Genomic DNA, 17,573 nt, shown 5'->3' on the forward strand with positions numbered 1-17,573 from the left:
CTGACAACGGGTTTGCATTTACCTCAATTGAAATAAAAGAATTTGTGGAAAGAAAACTTATCCAATCTAATGTTTTCATCAACCTCAATTTAATAATTGAAATATGATGCTGTAAAATCCACCTGAAGGAGCGCGTCACCCTCTCACCCTTGGGCATGTGGAGTTTATCTTTGCCTTTCTATCCCTCGGGACTACCACAAACACTGGGAAAAGGTGTGTAACAAGACTTGATACAAAGAGTTACGCTTCCACCTGGTGGCGGGAAGAAAAAGAAAATGTGGGCTGTTGAACAAAGCAGCCTTTAAAGGCAATGATAACAAAATCCTTTGCGGGCTTCATTTATTGCTCTTAGCTTTTTTTCTATGGAGGAACAGACCCATAAATTCTTAACCACCAAAGAAAATAATGATAAAGCACAAAAAGAAGTAGGTTCCTCTAATTCTTTAGGAATGCTTTTTCCTTTTCATGGTGATCTCTATAGAAATACTGGGTTTAATTTTTCTGTCTTGCATCACCCTCTCCTGAATTTTTTGGTGACTGGATTACATGTCAAATGATAAACAAGGCCAACGTATTTAAATAAACCAGTCTAGGAATGAAAAATACAAAAATTCTAATGAGTCTCAAAAGTCTCATCCCACTTTACCCAGCAGAACCTTGTTAATACATATAATCTAATGATAACAAGAATAACACTTAACATTGTTCTATGCAAATTATATATAACCTGCACAAACGTTCTAAGAAGTAAGTGTTATCTTTATCCAGGTATACAGATGAGAAAACTGATATGGAATTAAAACTCAAACAGTTTTCAAAGAACATAACTTTAATCCCTATACACCACCTCTCAGTTAATTCAAACAAATGCACAATTTAAAAGACCCACCTCATTCAGTCTTGGTATTAATAAAATGTCAAGTGAAAGAGTGGATTGCCTGTACAATTTCTCATGTTTCAAATCAGTACTTTTTTTGTTTGTTTTGAGACCGAGTCTCACTCTATTGCCCCAGTACCGTGTGGTTAGCCTAGCTCACATCAATTCCTGCGTTCAAGTCATCCTCCTGTCTCAGCCTCCCAAGTAGCTGGGATTACAGGTGCTTCCACAAAAACACCTGGCTAGTTTTTTCTGTTTTAAGTAGAAATAGGTTCTTGCTGTTGCTCAGGTTGGTCTTGAATTCCTGAGTTCAAGCAATCCTCCTGCCTCAGCCTCCCAGAGTGGTAGGATTACAGGAGTGACCCAAGGCATGTGGCCTAGTACATATTTTTTTAACTTCATCAATAATTACCCTTTTCCATTTACATATTATCTCAACAGCAAAAGAAACCACCTACTGTCACTTGCCACTATATAAATATACAATAGGTAGGGAAAAGTGTTCAGCTGTGTAAATGACAATTAACATTCATTCTACTTTACAGTGCCTTTTTTTTTTTTAGTGGTTTCTATTCCTGTCTTATTAAAGGGAGAAAACTCAAGCATTATACCCAAATAACACAGGGAAAATACGTCAAAGATCATGTATTGAGCCCTATGGATTATACCATGTTTTTACTTAGTATTATAATCTCACAGGTATTTGGATATAAGCATGCACACTTTGCCTTTCTTTAGTGATTACAGGTGGTGGAAAAGAAAATAGGTGAAACGAGGCATCGCTTTAGAAAGTATTGTCATAAAATTTTGTAGATTTATCAATTTAACCTACGTGGTAAGTACTACAATTACTAAGGGAGACTACAAATATGACAAAGAGCTTAATTATGCAGTTTTAAACTTTGCATTGTTGTCTTTTTTTTACAGACAGTTTCACTTTATTGCCCTCTGTAGAGTGCTGTACCATCACAGCTCGCAGCAACCTCCAGCTCCTGGAGAATAATAGGTGATTCCCTTGCCTCAGCCTCCTGAGTAGCTGGGACTAAAGGCACCTGCCACAATGCCCGGCTATTTTTTGTTGCAGTTTGGCTGGGGCCGGGTTTGAACCTGCCACCCTTGGTATATGGGGCTGGCACCCTACCCACTGAGCCACAGGTGCCGCCCTGCATGGTTGTCTTATTCCCCTAGGTAGTTGATTTGATCTATTGATTGATGCTTTTTCTTTTTTTCCCAACAGTTTTAATAATGATGGATTCCTCAGACGACTATTTAGAGCTCTCAGTTACGTCAACCAAACTACTAAATACAATATAAATCTCCAGAAAATAGTTACTTGGTTTGTCAAACTCTTAATGTTATCTGTTTTCTAAACATGTTCATAGGACATGAATCTGAATATGCAAGCAGGAATTAGACCAAGGCAGGAATTCCACAAAGGAATTTACAGCTCTACTTCCAGTTTACGAGGACTATCAGAGTTTTTAGAAGCAGTAATTTCTAATCTCTTACCTGAGATCCAGACCAACTATACAAATGTTTAATGAACACTCTCTATATGATTGGACAAAATCATCTCAAAATTGCTACATTCTAAACAAAATGCCTTTCTTCCTTCTTATGCTCTAGTCTAAACCTCCCCAAAGCTCACAAATGTGCTCCACATGACACCTAAATAGCTTGTCAAGGTACACATGGTGGGATCTTGGAGGTAGCCAAGGATGATGACTACTGCCTAAATCTAGTCTCTTCATATGTTGCCCACAAAGCAATACAAATCAACCAGAATAAACAAAACCACAAAAATCCAATGCATTTGGCATAATAAGAAGAAAGAGGAGTCTACAAACTTAAGTAGAAAAGTGAAGCCCAAATTCTGGAAGAGATCTCTCTTAAGCTTCCACTGTAACCCTTGGCAGAAAGCAAAGATAGGTGTGGGGTGAGATCTGGAAAAACTGTAAGAAAGACAGAAGAGAAAAGCCTAAGATAGACTTAAAATTACCTCTTCTCCCAAAGAGAAAATATATCACAAATATAAAAATACTGAAAGACTGTCCTGATTACTCATGACAGAGAAATATGAACTCTGAGGCATATTTGAGTAAAATAAATATAAAATAAAACAAAGATAAAGAAATACTCTCAGAGCCTTCAGACAAAAAGACTGAATAATATAAGTATAAAAGAATTAGAGTGACATAAGACTTATCAAGAACAATGTACAATGCAAAGTACAAATACAGGAGCATTTTGAAGGAACTCAAAGGAAGAAAGTGAAAATCAAGCATTTTATATTCAACAAAGCTGTTTTTTAAGTATCAAAGCTATGCATAAACATTATAAAACATGCAAGAACTCTAGAAATACTATTAAAACATGTAAGAACTCCAGTAATATTGTATTCAGGAGCCCTTCTTGAATTCCTTAGAGAATGACTTTAATCCAACTAAAAGTTGACTTGGAAAATTTCAGAAAAAAGACTTATAGTGAGGACTTAATATATTTAATTAAAGAGTAAAACAAAGGTACAAAAGAAGGTGGAAGAATAATACATAAATGTTAAAAGTTCCGGCAATGTAGAAAGCAATGCAACTATAAATACATTAAAAGAATGGAGAGGGAAAGAAAGAACAGGCTTTTTGAAAACTGAAAATGCAATAGGTGAGAGTTAAATGCTGTTAAAAAATTGACAAACCAGAGGGTAAGGTTAAATAAGAAAATAAGGACTAAGAACATTAAAAAAAGTATAAGTCTAAAAGAACTACTTGAACAAAAATATAAATTTTCTTTATTATACAATTTTAAAAACGAAAAGCAAACACAGTTCCTAGAGAAAGAAACACGGGAAATTATCTTTATATAGCATAAACTTCAGAACATTCAAGGAGGCCGGGTGCGGTGGCTCATACCTGTAATCCTAGCACTCTAGGAGGCTGAGGTGGCTGGATTGCTTGAGCTCAGGAGCTCGAGACCAGCCTGAGGAAGAGTAAGACCCCATCTCTACTAAAAATAGAAAAACTAGCCAGGCATCCTGGTGGGCACCTGTAGTCCCAGTTACTTCAGAGGCTGAGGCAAAAGGATTGCTTAAGTCCAAGAGTTTGAGGTTGCTGTGAGCTATGATGCCACAACACTCAGCCCAGTGTGACAGAGTAAAACTCTGTCTCAAAAACAAACAAACAAACAAAAGCCTCCAACAATCCCTTATATCACTGGGCAAGAGAAACGAATAGAATCTTCTCTAAAGGAGATAGATGAATGGCTAACAAGCATATGAAAAAATGCTCATTGTCCCAAATTATCTGAGAAATGCAAATCAAAACCACCCTGAGATATCACCTAACCCCAGTGAGAATGTCCCACATCACAAAATCTCAAAACTGCAGATACTGGCGTGTAGAGAGGGGAACACTTACTTCTACATTGCTGGTGGGACTGCAAAGTAATACAGCCTTTTTGGAAGAAAGTATGGAGAAACCTGAAAGAACTCAAACTAGACCTCCCATTTGATCCTGCAATCCCATTACTGGGCATCTACCCAGAAAGAAAAAAATCCTTTTATCACAAGGACATTTGCCCTAGACTGTTTATAGCAGCTCAATTTACAATGCCAAAATGTGGAAATGGCACAAATGCCCACCAACCCAGGAATGGATCAACAAGTTGTGGTATATGTATACCACTGAATACTATTCAGCCATTAAAAAAGATGAAGACTTTACATCTTTTGTATTAAACTGGATGGAAGTGGAACACATTATTCTTAGTAAAGATTACAAGAATGGAGAAGCAAGAATCCTATGTACTCAATTCTAATATGAGGACAATTGATGACCTAGTACACAGTGGGAGTTGGGAAGGAGGAAAGGGGAGGGGAGTCACAAGGTGTCACAGTGATACAATTATAACAGGGACTTTACCTAACAAATGCAATCAGTAACCTGGTTCTCTGTACCCTCAATGATTCCCCAACAATTACGAAAAAAAAATGCAAGGAGACATATATACCAGACATGAGTAATGAGGGGCTGGACTTAAACATATCACTTTCAGTAAAAGACAAGACTAGTGAACAAAAAATGTAGTTTTGTGGAAGGCCTAAGCATTGTAAACATTAGGTAGACCTTCTGGACACACATATATAATATATGCATATATATGTGTATAATTTTATACTCTGACAATAGAGAATATACCTTATTGTGAAGCACATGTGGAATATTCACATGATTATATATTAGATGACAAAGAAAGCAGCAGGAAGTTTCTTTCATAAAGTAGGAATACTATAAAGAACGTTCTGATCACAATACTATCAAACTAGAAATCAGAACAAAGTAAAAACAAAAAACCAAGAAAGATCTTCCACCTCAAAACTTCCACCTTACATTAAATACTTCTTTAGTACAGGGAGAAATACAAACTGAAATTATGGAAAATGAAAATAATGATGATGTATATAAAAATCAGTGAGATATATTTAATGCAGTGGTTCTGAACTAAGGGTGATTTTTGTTTGCCCAGGGGAATTTTTCAGTGTCTGGAAGCATTTTGATTACCAAGAGTATGCAGAGGCCAGGGATGCTGCTGTGCATCCCTCTCTGCATAGGACAGAACCCATCATAAACAATTATTCCATCCAAAAACGTCAATAATGCTATGGTTGAGACACTCTGACATCAATCAATGAGGAGAAGAAAATCCAGAGATTAATACAATTATGTCACTTTTTTTTTTTTTTTTTTTGAGACAGGGTCCTGCTCTGTCACCTGGGCTAGAGTGCAGCAAGGTCATCATAGCTCATAGCAACCTCAAATTCTCAAGCAATCCTTTTGCCTCAGCCTCCAGAGTAGCTGGGACTACAGATGCCACCACCAGTATTAGATGCCCAGCTAATTTCTCAAGTTTTTATAGGGACAGGGTCTTGCTTTTGCTCAGGCTGGTCTCAAACTCCTGGCCTCAAGCAAACCTCCCACTTAGGTCTCCCAAAGTGCTAGGATTACAGGTGTGAGCCACTGTGGCTGGCCCAATTATATCATTTTTTTTAAAAGAATGAAAATAACTGGACACAGCTCAGAAAGCTGATGTAGGAGGATAGTTTGAAGCCCAGGAGTTTGAGGATGTAGTGTGCTTAAATCAAAGCATTGCACTCCAGCTTAGGGAACATACCAAAACCCTGTTTGTTTTTTTTAAGAGTGAAAATAAATCCCTAATTTCTAATTGAAAATCTCACTTTAGCCTCTCAAAGTGCTGCGATTACAGGTGTGAGCCACCCCCAGTCAGATTTTTTTTTTTTAAATCATAAGACTACTTTCTAGGCACCTACAAAATTAAATTTAAGTAGATGAAATGGATAATTTCCTAGAAAAATAGAGTTTACCAAAATTTACTCCATTAAAAATTAAAAATTTAGACTAATTTTGTATAAGAATAGAGAAAGTTATCTTAAAAAGAAATCTCACAAAAAGGCACCAGGGGTTGAACTTCAATTATGGTAAAACAACTGATAAAAGCCTCTTTCCAAAATACAAGAATAGGCAAAATTGTCAAAACAAAAACAAAAACAATTTGGGGACTTTGGAAATCAACCAAAGGCAAAAAACAAAACTGAGAAGTATTTGTTTACAATAAGGTGCTAGAACTCCACTTAAGAACAGCAGGAGTTAGTGGCTTCCATGCCTGAGGCTGCTCTTACCCCTCCTCTTCTACCCCCATAACCTAGATCAATGGGTACAGTAGTATGACATATTGCCAATGTCTACTGGTCATGAAAACCAGCAGCCTTACTCCCAGAGAGGACATGCTTGATAAGGCTCAGAGGCTGAAGACCTGCAACACTATCCTTGTCAGTAAAATTCTTACAAATTCAGTGAAAAATAAATGGGAAAAAACCTTCACAGCTTTGCAAGCCTGACAATATGGTTCCAGGTGAGGTTAGCAATAGACTACACAGAATTTATGGGAAGACCCTGGAAATGACAAATCCATCTAAAGAAGAGCTGAATTAGCTCTCCACACATCTCTGGCTGATTAGAAAATTAGAGGCATGAGCAGGGGAAGACCCAAGAAGGCCCGGAGGAAACTTATGGCTGAAGCCATTTGAAAATTGACTGAACTTTGAATGTGCTCTAACTCATACATTGATCCACTGGAAGAGGATGAAACATTTATGGCTAGAGGAGATTACGCATCACACTGCCCAAATCATGGGTGACTACTAAGCTATCCAGACACAGTGGTGACTCTTAAAAAAGTCAAGCTAAAAAAATTAAAAACTGAACAGAGACATTGGCAGCCACATACAGGTAGACTGCAAAATAAAAGACAAACAAACAAATGAAGAAAAACTCACACCAAAAGAAATTAAAAAAACAAAAACAAAAACAAACCCTAAGTGTAGAAAATCAGAATCCAGAATTGCCATATTATCTAAAACATTCAATTTTCAATAAAAACAAAAAATTATGACACATACTAAGAAAAAGGAAAATGTGACTGATACAAAAATAATAAAGTCAATGAAAATCGACTCTGAATGAATCCAGATGTTGGAGTTAGCTGACAATGGCTTCAAAGCAGCTTTTATAATTATGGTCAAATAATTAAAGCAAATTATAAAGAAGTAAAGAAAAATATGATGGCAATGACTGAACAAAGAGGGTCTACAATAGGAAAATGAATCAAAATAAAAATTTTAGAGCAAAAATATAAAATAGAAATGAAAAATTCTGTAGATGGGATCAATAGCAAGATAGGAGAACACTGGTAAAACAGATCAATATAAAATGACCAATATCAAAGAGAGAAAAAAGACTGAATATGAACACAGCCTCAGAGACCTGTGGAGCAAAATCAGTAGGACCAACACATATGTAATGAGAAACCCAGAAGGAGAGAAGTGAAAGGAAAGGACAGAAAAATATTTCAAGAAATTATGGCCCAAACTTTCTAAACTTGATGGAAAACATTAATAGATTTAAAAGTGTTAATGAATTTCAAGTGGGATAAAAACAAAGAGATCCATATTTTAATACATCAGAGCCAAATTGCTAATAACCAAAGACAAAGAGAGTAATTTGAAAACAGTAAGAGGGAATCATTCACATCCAAGGCAACGATAATATGTTCAATGGCTGACTCCTCGCCAGAAAATAGTAGGAAAAAAAAATCAATATACAAAAAATTGGTTCTTTGAAAAGATCAACAAAATTGAAGTTTTAGCTAGACTGAGCAAGAAAAAAAGAAACAAAAAGTTACCAAAATTAGGATCACTCTGCAGAAATTTTTAAAAATTAAAATAAAATATTCTAGGCAACTATGTGCAACCAAATTAGTCAATGAGGTTAGATAAGTGCCTAGAAAGACACAAAATATCAAAATGAACTCAAGAAAAAAATAGGAAATCTAATTATATCCTTAACAAATAAAGGAATTTAATTAATAATTAAAAATCTACCCCCCAGGGAAAACCTCAGGAATAGATTGCTTTACAAGTAAATATTACCAAACATTAAAAAAAGAAATTTTTTTTTTATTAAGAGGTAATTATGTCAATATGAGGTTTTATTTTATTTTATTATTAAATCATAGCTGTGTACATTAATGCAATCATGGGGTACTATACACTGGTTTTATAGACTGTTTGACACATTTTCATCACACTGGTTAACATAGCCTTCCTGGCATTTTCTTAGTTATTGTGTTAAAACATTTATATTCTACATTTACTAAATTTCACATGTATCCTTTCATGTGAAAGCCATAAATTAGTTTCATAGTAGGGCTGAGTACATTGGATACTTTTTCTTCCATTCTTGAGATACTTTACTAAGTAAAAAAAGGAATTAATACCAATCCTTCACAAATCATTTCAAAGAATAAAAAAGAAGGAAATGTTTCTCAACTAATTCTATGAAGCCAGTATCACCCTGATACAAAGTCAGACAAACAAATTACAAGATCATAGATGATTATTCTTATGAATATAGACACAAGAATCCTAAACAAAATAATTAGCAAACCAAATCTAGAATTGATTATATACCATGACTGTGAGATTTATCTCAGGAATGCAAGGTTGGTTTAATACTGAAAATCAATAATGTAAAATATCACAAGAAATGTAGAAAGGATTATATATCATGACTATGTGAGATTTATCTCAGGATGCAAGACTGGTTTAATATTGAAAATTAGTAATGTCAAATAACACATTAATAGAACAAAAGCTAAGACCACATTATCATTTGATAAAACCCAGCATTCATTCATGATAAAAATCTCAATAGATGGCTAGGCATGGTGGCTCATGCCTGTAATCCTAGTACTCCTGGAGGCCAAGGCGGGTGAATTGCTTAAGCTCAGGAATTAGAGACCCTATCTCTAAAACATAGCTGGGTGTTGTGGCAGTTGCCTGTAGTCTAGCTACTTGGGAGGCTGAGGCAAGTGGACTGGTTGAGCCCAAGAGTTTGAGGCTGCTATGAGCTATAATGCCACGACATTCTACCAAGGGCAACAGAGTGAGACTCTATCTAAAAAAAAAAGAAGAAAGAAACTATCTCAACAGACTAGGAATAGAAGGAACTTCCCTAACAGTATCAGTGGAAAAATCTACAGTTATCATCATGCTTAATAGTGAAAGATCGAATGTTTTAATCTTAATATTAGAAAAAAATACGCTTTCACCATTTCCATTTCTCATTGTATTGAAAGTTCTTGCCAGTGCAGTAAGGCAAACAAAAGAAATTAAAGGCATATAGATTGGAAATAAAAAGTAAAACTATCATTATTTGGAAATGATATGAGATTGTTTGTAGAAAATCCTAATTAATCTATAAAAAAACTACTAGAACTAATGACAAGTTTGCAATGTAGTAGGATACAAGATCAGTATACAATAATAAATTGTATTTCTATATGCTAGCAATAAACAATTAGAAAATAAAATGAAGAAAACAAATCCATTCATAATAATGTAAAATAAGAATTAAACCCTTAAGAATAAATTTAACAAATAAAGTGCAAGACCTGTACACTGAAAATTCATTTATAGATTAAATGAAGTCCTTATAAAAATTCCAATAGGCTTTTTTTTTTGGTAGAAATTTACAGCATGAACTTAAGATTTACCTGGAAAATGCACAAGACCCAGAATACCCAAAACAACTTTGAAAAAGTACAAACTTTTTCAAAAGATTTATATTATCTGACTTCAAATTTTACTATCAAGTTTTAGTAAATGAAAATGTGGTATTAGCATAACAACAAAAGTTTCATATCAATGAAACATAAGAGTCAAGAAATAAACTCTTTTAATCACGATCAATTGACTTTTGACAAGGATGCTAAAGTAATTCAATGAGGAAAGAATAGTCTTTTGAAGAATGATGTTAGTACAACTGGATATTCATATGGACAAAGTAGACAGTTACCTCAGGCAATCTACCAAAATGAACTCAAAATGGATCACAGACCAAACTGTAAGAGTCAAAACTATTTAACTTCTAGGAAAAAAAATAGGGTAGAAAATCTTTATGACCTTCAGTTAGGCAAAGATTTCTTGATATAATATCAAAAGCATGATTCATAAAAGAAAAATTTGAATGGAATTCATTAAAATTATTTTTTTACTATGTATGTTTTCATTTTTGTGTTTTAAAATTTTTCCATTAAGACAATGGAAAGATAAGCTACAAACTGAAGGGGAAAAAAAAAAAAAACAAATACCCAGAACTCAATAGAAAGTCAAACAACCCAATTTAAAAATGGACAAAAGGGCAGAGCTTGGTGGCTAACTCCTGTAATTCTAGTACTTTGAGAGGCGTAGGTAGAGGATTGCTTTAGGCCAGGAGTTTAAGACCAGCCTAAGCAACAGAGCAAAACCCATCTCTACAAAAAGAGTGGTGCTGCATGGTGGTACACGCGTGTAGTCCCGGCTACTCAGGAGACTGAGGCAGGATGGTGACATTATATTTAATAAAACTGATGAGGAAAATGGGCTATTAGATCATTCTGATCTGGCTGCTAAATACTGAGTCACTGAATTTGAATTTCAAAAGTACATATACCTATATGTAAACTAGTCTTGGGGACAATACGCGCAGAGTACTGTGCAGGGGTATGTGGCACACCCCTGTGAGAGGCTCAGCTACAGCTCCGGGACTGCCCAACAGATGCAAATACTGCATAACCCAACAGGACGCACCCTTACCCTAATCCCAAATACAAAAGAAACAAACACAAGCATTCCCACATCATTTACAGAATCCAAGGAGGCAATTTTGTTTAAATACATCACATTTCATGTGTGCAGAGAACAGCTCCGGGAGTTTGGTATAAACCCATTTGTTTTCGGAGCTCATTTAAAGAGTCTCTTTTTCCCGGTCACATGCGTCTCCGCAGACGGCGCCCCTGCCTCGACCTCCCTCCCCTCGCCGCCTCTCCCGTCGGTCCCCAGGGAAACGCACCGGGCGGGCCGTGCGCCGGCAGGAGCCGCCTGCCCCCTCGCACTCCTTGCTCCTCCAGAGGCCGACTCCCGGTTCCCTTCTCAGAGCCTCCATCCAGCCTCCACCTCCCTCCCCGTCACCCTCGCGCCGACCCCCGTCCCCCCGCGGGGATCCGCACTTACGGCCCGGACCCGGGCGACGGTGCCGCAGGTGGCGCCGTCTCCTGCAGCCCGGAGCTTCCCAATCGCCTCGCAGGTCGCTCGCAGCGGGCAGCCGCCGGCCCAGCAACTCGCGGTTGAGGCGAACCGTCGCACCGTCGCGCCGTCTCCGGGGCAACCGGGACGCTCAGGCCGCGCGCGGCGGGGCGGCTTCCGGAGCGCGTGCCCGCGGCCGGGTCTCAGCTCGGGCTGGCGGTCCCTGCCCCCAGTCTGCGTGGGCGCAGCAAGATGCGTGTAGGCTCTTGGGAAGCATTTAAACTACTTTGCCATTACAACTGTAATTATGCTAAGTCCCGCTCCTTCCCAAGGCATGAAGAGACCTTAAATTAAGTGCGCATAATGTGAATGCTGATTAATCCGTTTCCCTGCCTGAGCGGAGCCGTCAGCTTGCAATACCCTGTCATTAGTCTTTACTTTTCAGTCTTGCTTTATTACCCCAATAGCTTTCCTGCACAGTTCTGTAGGCTTTTCCATGAAAAGCAACTATATATCAGGTAGTTCATTGATGCCATTTTCCTAAGTCACCAGGCATTGTACTAGTATCCGGGGCCGATTCAGAATCAACAGGCTTGACACTCATTGGGGAAGAAAGTCAAGCAAACAGGGTTATAGCTTTCATGTGAAGGTCCTACATTAGTTTCATAATAAGGGTGAGTACATTGGGTACTTTTTCTTCCATTCTTGAGACACTTTACTAAGAAGAATATGTTCCAGCTCCATCCATGTAAACATGAAAGAGGTAAAGTCTCCATCTTTTTTTAAGGCTGCATAATATTCCATGGTGTACATATACCACAATTTATTAATCCATTCGTGGATCGATGGGCACTTGGGCTTTTTCCATGACTTAGCAATTATGAATTGGGCTGCAATAAACATTCTGATACAAATATCTTTGTTATGGTGTGATTTTTGGTCTTCTGGGTATATGCCCAGTAGAGGGATTACAGGATGGAGGGGAGGGAGGGGGATTAATGGGATTACACCTGCGGTGCATCTTACAAGGGTATATGTGAATCCTAGTAAATGTGGAATACAAAGGTCTCAGCAAAATAACTAAGAAAATGCTATGAAAGCTATGTTAACTAGTGTGATGAAAATGTGTCAAACGATCTATGAACCAAGTGTATGGTGCCCCATGATCATATTAATGTACACAGCTATGATTTAATAAAACTAAAAAAAAAGGAAAAAAAAAGAAAGTCAAGCAAACAATGCGATGAATAAACGCTGGGAAAGAGGATTTTTGTTTCCAGGATTAACTTAAAAACAATATTTGCTAATGAGCACATGCATACCATATTTTAGCATCAACAAAATCTCCCACATAGTGGACGTCCACACTTCCCTTTTTTCCCACAGTTGACTCATCCTCCCATTTTTCTCATTCAGCTCAATTCTTCTCCATTTTCATTTGCTTAGAAATAATCTTAAATCTCTATCTTCGGCAAAGAAAATGAAACCAGAAACCTTTATCTCCTTGGCCTCCAAGTCCGAAAACACTTCACTAAATTCCAATCTTTTCATAAACTTACATCTACCTGTTTCTAATCTCTGCCTTCATAATGCTATAGAAAATTATTTTATTAAGTACACAAATAATCATCAGCCTATTTTCATCTTTATGATACTTGATCTACAGTTTCTGAACTGTTGATTCTTACCTACTTTTCTATAGGAAATTCTTCACAACCAGGTCCAACTTGGTCTTCCAGCTTCATGCTCCATGTCCCATTCACTGTAAGCTCTGCCCCATTCAACATCACCATTCCTCCAACAGTTATTTTCTCAAATACCTTATCTAGGCCACAGCTTCCTACCCTGCTTTCTTCCCACTCATGATAAACTCTTCATCTGTCAACTCCCTGGTTTACATATTCTATACAATTCTACATAGGATTTTCCTTTTTCCAAAACAGAATTAGATGAAACGTTTTATACCTCTTTTTAATACTACTATACTACTTACTGATGTTTGTCTTCATTCATCCAAGCATGGTCCTTGGATGATACTGGCTGGGAATTATGCCTTTTCCCGATCAAGGGTATCCATATAGGGTCAGAAGAGATCAAACTTTCGCTCTTTGCAGATGATATGATAGTATATCTGGAAAACACTAGGGACTGTACTACAAAACTCTTACAAGTGATCAAGGAATACAGCAACGTCTCAGGTTACAAAATCAACATTCATAAATCGGTAGCCTTTATATATACCAACAATAGTCAAGTTGAAAAAACAGTTAAGGACTCTATCCCATTCACAGTAGTGCCTAAGAAGATGAAATATTTGGGAGTTTGTCTAACAAAGGATGTGAAAGATCTCTATAAAGAGAACTATGAAACTCTAAGAAAAGAAATAGCTGAAAATATTAACAAATGGAAAAACATACCATCCTCATGGCTGGGAAGAATCAATGTTGTTAAAATGTCCATATTACCCAAAGCAATATATAATTTCAATGCAATCCCTATTAAAGCTCCACCGTCATACTTTAAAGATCTTGAAAAAACAATACTTCGATTTATATGGAATCAGAAAAAACCTCGAATAGCCAAGACATTACTCAGAAATAAAAAGAAAGCAGGAGGAATTACCCTACCAGACCTCAGACTATACTACAAATCGATAGTGATCAAAACGGCATGGTATTGGCACAAAAACAGAGAAGTAGATGTCTGGAACAGAATAGAGAACCAAGAGATGAATCCAGCTACTTACCGTTATTTAATCTTTGACAAGCCAATTAAAAACATTCAGTGGGGAAGATTCCCTATTTAACAAATGGTGCTGGGTGAACTGGCTGGCAACCTGTAGAAGACTGAAACTAGATCCACACCTTTCACCATTAACTAAGATAGACTCTCACTGGATTAAAGATTTAAACTTAAGACATGAAACTATAAAAATACTAGAGGAGAGTGCAGGGAAAACCCTTGAAGAAATCGGTCTGGGCAGGTATTTTATGAGGAGGACCCCCTGGGCAATTGAAGCAGCTTCAAAAATACACTACTGGGACTTGATCAAACTAAAAAGCTTCTGCACAGCCAAGAACACAGTACGTAAAACAAGCAAACAGCCCTCAGAATGGGAGAAGATATTTGCAGGTTATGTCTCCGACAAAGGTTTAATAACCAGAATCCACAGAGAACTCAAACGCATTAGCAAGAAAAGAACAAGGGATCCCATCGCAGGCTGGGCAAGGGATTTGAAGAGAAACTTCTCTGAAGAAGACAGGTGCGTGGCCTTCAGACATATGAAAAAATACTCATCATCTTTAATGATCAGGGAAATGCAAATCAAAACTACTTTGAGATACCATCTAACTCCAGTGAGACTAGCCTGTATCACAAAATCCCAAGACCAGAGATGTTGGTGTGGATGTGGAGAAAAGGGAACACTTTTGCACTGCTGGTGGGAATGCAAATTAATACATTCCTTTTGGAAAGAGATATGGAGAACACTTAGAGATCTAAAAATAGATCTGCCATTCAATCCTGTAATCCCTCTACTGGGCATATACCCAGAAGACCAAAAATCACATCATAACAAAGATATTTGTACCAGAATGTTTATTGCAGCCCAATTCATAATTGCTAAGTCATGGAAGAAGCCCAAATGCCCATTGATCTATGAATGGATTGATAAATTGTGGTATATGTACACCATGGAATATTATGCAGCCTTAAAGGAAGATGGAGACTTTACCTCTTTCATGTTTACATGGATGGAGCTGGAACATATTCTTCTTAGTAAAGTATCTCAAGAATGGAAGAAAAAGTACCCAATGTACTCAGCCCTACTATGAAACTAATTTAGGGTTTTCACATGAAAGCTATAACCCAGTTACAACCTAAGAATAGGGGGAAGGGGGAAAGGGAGGGGAGGGAGGGGGGAGGTGGGTAGAGGGAAGAGGATTGGTGGGATTACACCAGTGGTGCATCTTACAAGGGTATATGTGAAACTTGGTAAAGGGTCTGTGAAGCTAGTGAAGGATGCCCCATGGTTATATCAATGTACACAGCTATGATTTAATAAAAAAAAAAATTATGCCTTTTCCACCTTTAGTCCAGTGCCAGTAAAATGCTTGGATAAACTGTAAATGATCAATACATGTTGCTTATGTGATCGTCTCACAAAAGTAAAAAGAAAAAAAAAGACTTTGATGCAATTTTTTTTTTTTTTTTTAAACAGTGTCTTGCTCTTGATAGTGGGGCTAGAATGCAGTGGCCTCATCATAGCTTACTGTAACCTCAAACATATGGGCTCAAGCAATCCTCCTGCCTCAGCCTCTTGAGTACCTGGGACTACAGGGACACACCACCACACTCCACTAACTTCTAAGTTTTTTATAGAAATAGGGGTCTGTGTTGCTCAGGCTGGTCTTGAACTGTTTCAAGGGATTATCCTGTGTTGGCCTCCCAAAGTGGTAGGATTACAGGAGGGAGCCACTACACCTGGTTAGCAAACTTCTTATGCTTTAACTAAAGTTCATTTTCTGTAAATTGTTTTATCCTTATACGGAACACTTTGGGTCAGGCACAGCGGCTCAAGCCTATAATTTTAGCACTTTAGGAAGCCAAGGTAGGAGGATCACTTGAAGCTAGGAGTTCTAGACCAGCCTGAGCAAGAGTAAGACTCAATCTCCACAGAAAATAGAAAAATTAGCTGGCTATGGTGGCAGGCACCTGCAGTCCCAGCTACTTGGGAAGCTGAGGCAGGAGATCACTTAAGTCCAGGAGTTTGAGGTTGTAGTGAGCTAGGATGATGCCACTGCACTCTAGCCCAAGCAATGGGTCAAGACCTTGTCTCATGAAAACAAAACAATACTTTGGATAAGAAAAATGCTTTTTGTTAAAGCAAGAAATTAAGACACAAAGTTAATTTGTCTTGTAGCAAAGAGAAAATCAGAATTTGAAACCCAACACTTGGGGGAAAAATTCTATTTCATAGGGAAAAATGCTAGAGTGTATTTTAGGGGGAAGCGAATATACTGCATATGTTTTATGTAAATAGTCTGGCAGTGGTTAAAAGAATATACTTTGAACCAAGTGCCTAGGTTCAGATTTTAGCCCTAACACTTACCACCTATAGTCCTGGCCAAGTTATTCAAGCTTTCTGCGCCTAAGTTCTTCTGTAAAATGGGGTTGACAGAACTCACCCTCCTCAGGTGTTCTAAGGCTAACGTGGGACGATGAACAGCAGGCATGATTCATGCCTGGCATGATTTGTGCACTAGGAACTTACTGTTACATACTCTTTTAGTATTTATCCATTATTTCGTATGGCATATCCTTTCCCCTCTCTATCAGGAAAGGTGAAAGCTGATATGATCTGTCCTTTACATCTTGGTCTCTGAGATAAATCAGAGACACACTTGTAAGCCCACAGGCCAATACGTCTGTAAACAACTGACCACATTCTTCTCAAAAATGTCTATGCAATTAGCTAAGATAGCTTGAATTTCAATTAAGATGAATAGATTATTCCAACATTTAAGTAAGTGACTTTCTTCCTTTGGAGTTTATAAAGATCCATAATAAAAAGTTCTTGGGTGGAGCCTAGAAATTTGTATTTTTCTTTTTTTAAAGAGACAGAGTCTCACTCTGTTGCCCAGATTAGAGTACAGTGGCATCAGCGTAGCCACTGTACTCTAACCTGGGCAACAGAAATTTCAAATTTCTGGGCTCAAGGGATCCTCCCACCTCAGCCTCTTGATTGCAAGGATTACAGGTGAGAGCCACGGCTCCTGGCCCTAAATTTGCATTTTGAAAAGTCATCGAAGATGATTCTTTTTGAGGCAGGTAATCCTTAGACATACTTGGAAACACAGATTTAAATTTAATGCCCACCAGTGGTTCTTATGCTGAGCTGGAAATCAGATTTATACAACTTTGTAAAATTGCACACAAACTTTATGGCCACCCTGTATGTTGCTGGACCTCACCCCAAAGATTATCACTTCAGGGATGTTTTTAAAAAGTCTCTTGGTTATAACCAATTGTATATTTTATATTTTGAAAATGTTTCTGAGTGCT

The 17,573-nt window shown here is 37.6% G+C and overlaps 1 protein-coding gene across 1 annotated transcript in view; it reads right to left on the reverse strand.

Moving 5' to 3' along the window:
- Positions 1–11,622, reverse strand: part of CDKL4 (cyclin dependent kinase like 4) — a 63,484-nt gene extending 51,862 nt beyond the window's left edge. Inside the window, exon 1 of the mRNA XM_053587350.1 lies at positions 11,499–11,622. The gene's annotated coding sequence lies outside the window, so the exon portion shown is untranslated. The remainder of the gene's footprint in view (positions 1–11,498) is intronic.
- Between the last annotated feature and the right edge of the window lie 5,951 nt (positions 11,623–17,573).

The sequence above is a fragment of the Nycticebus coucang genome, chromosome 4 (assembly GCF_027406575.1).
Source record: "Nycticebus coucang isolate mNycCou1 chromosome 4, mNycCou1.pri, whole genome shotgun sequence".
In the NCBI taxonomy this organism is placed as follows: domain Eukaryota; kingdom Metazoa; phylum Chordata; class Mammalia; order Primates; family Lorisidae; genus Nycticebus; species Nycticebus coucang.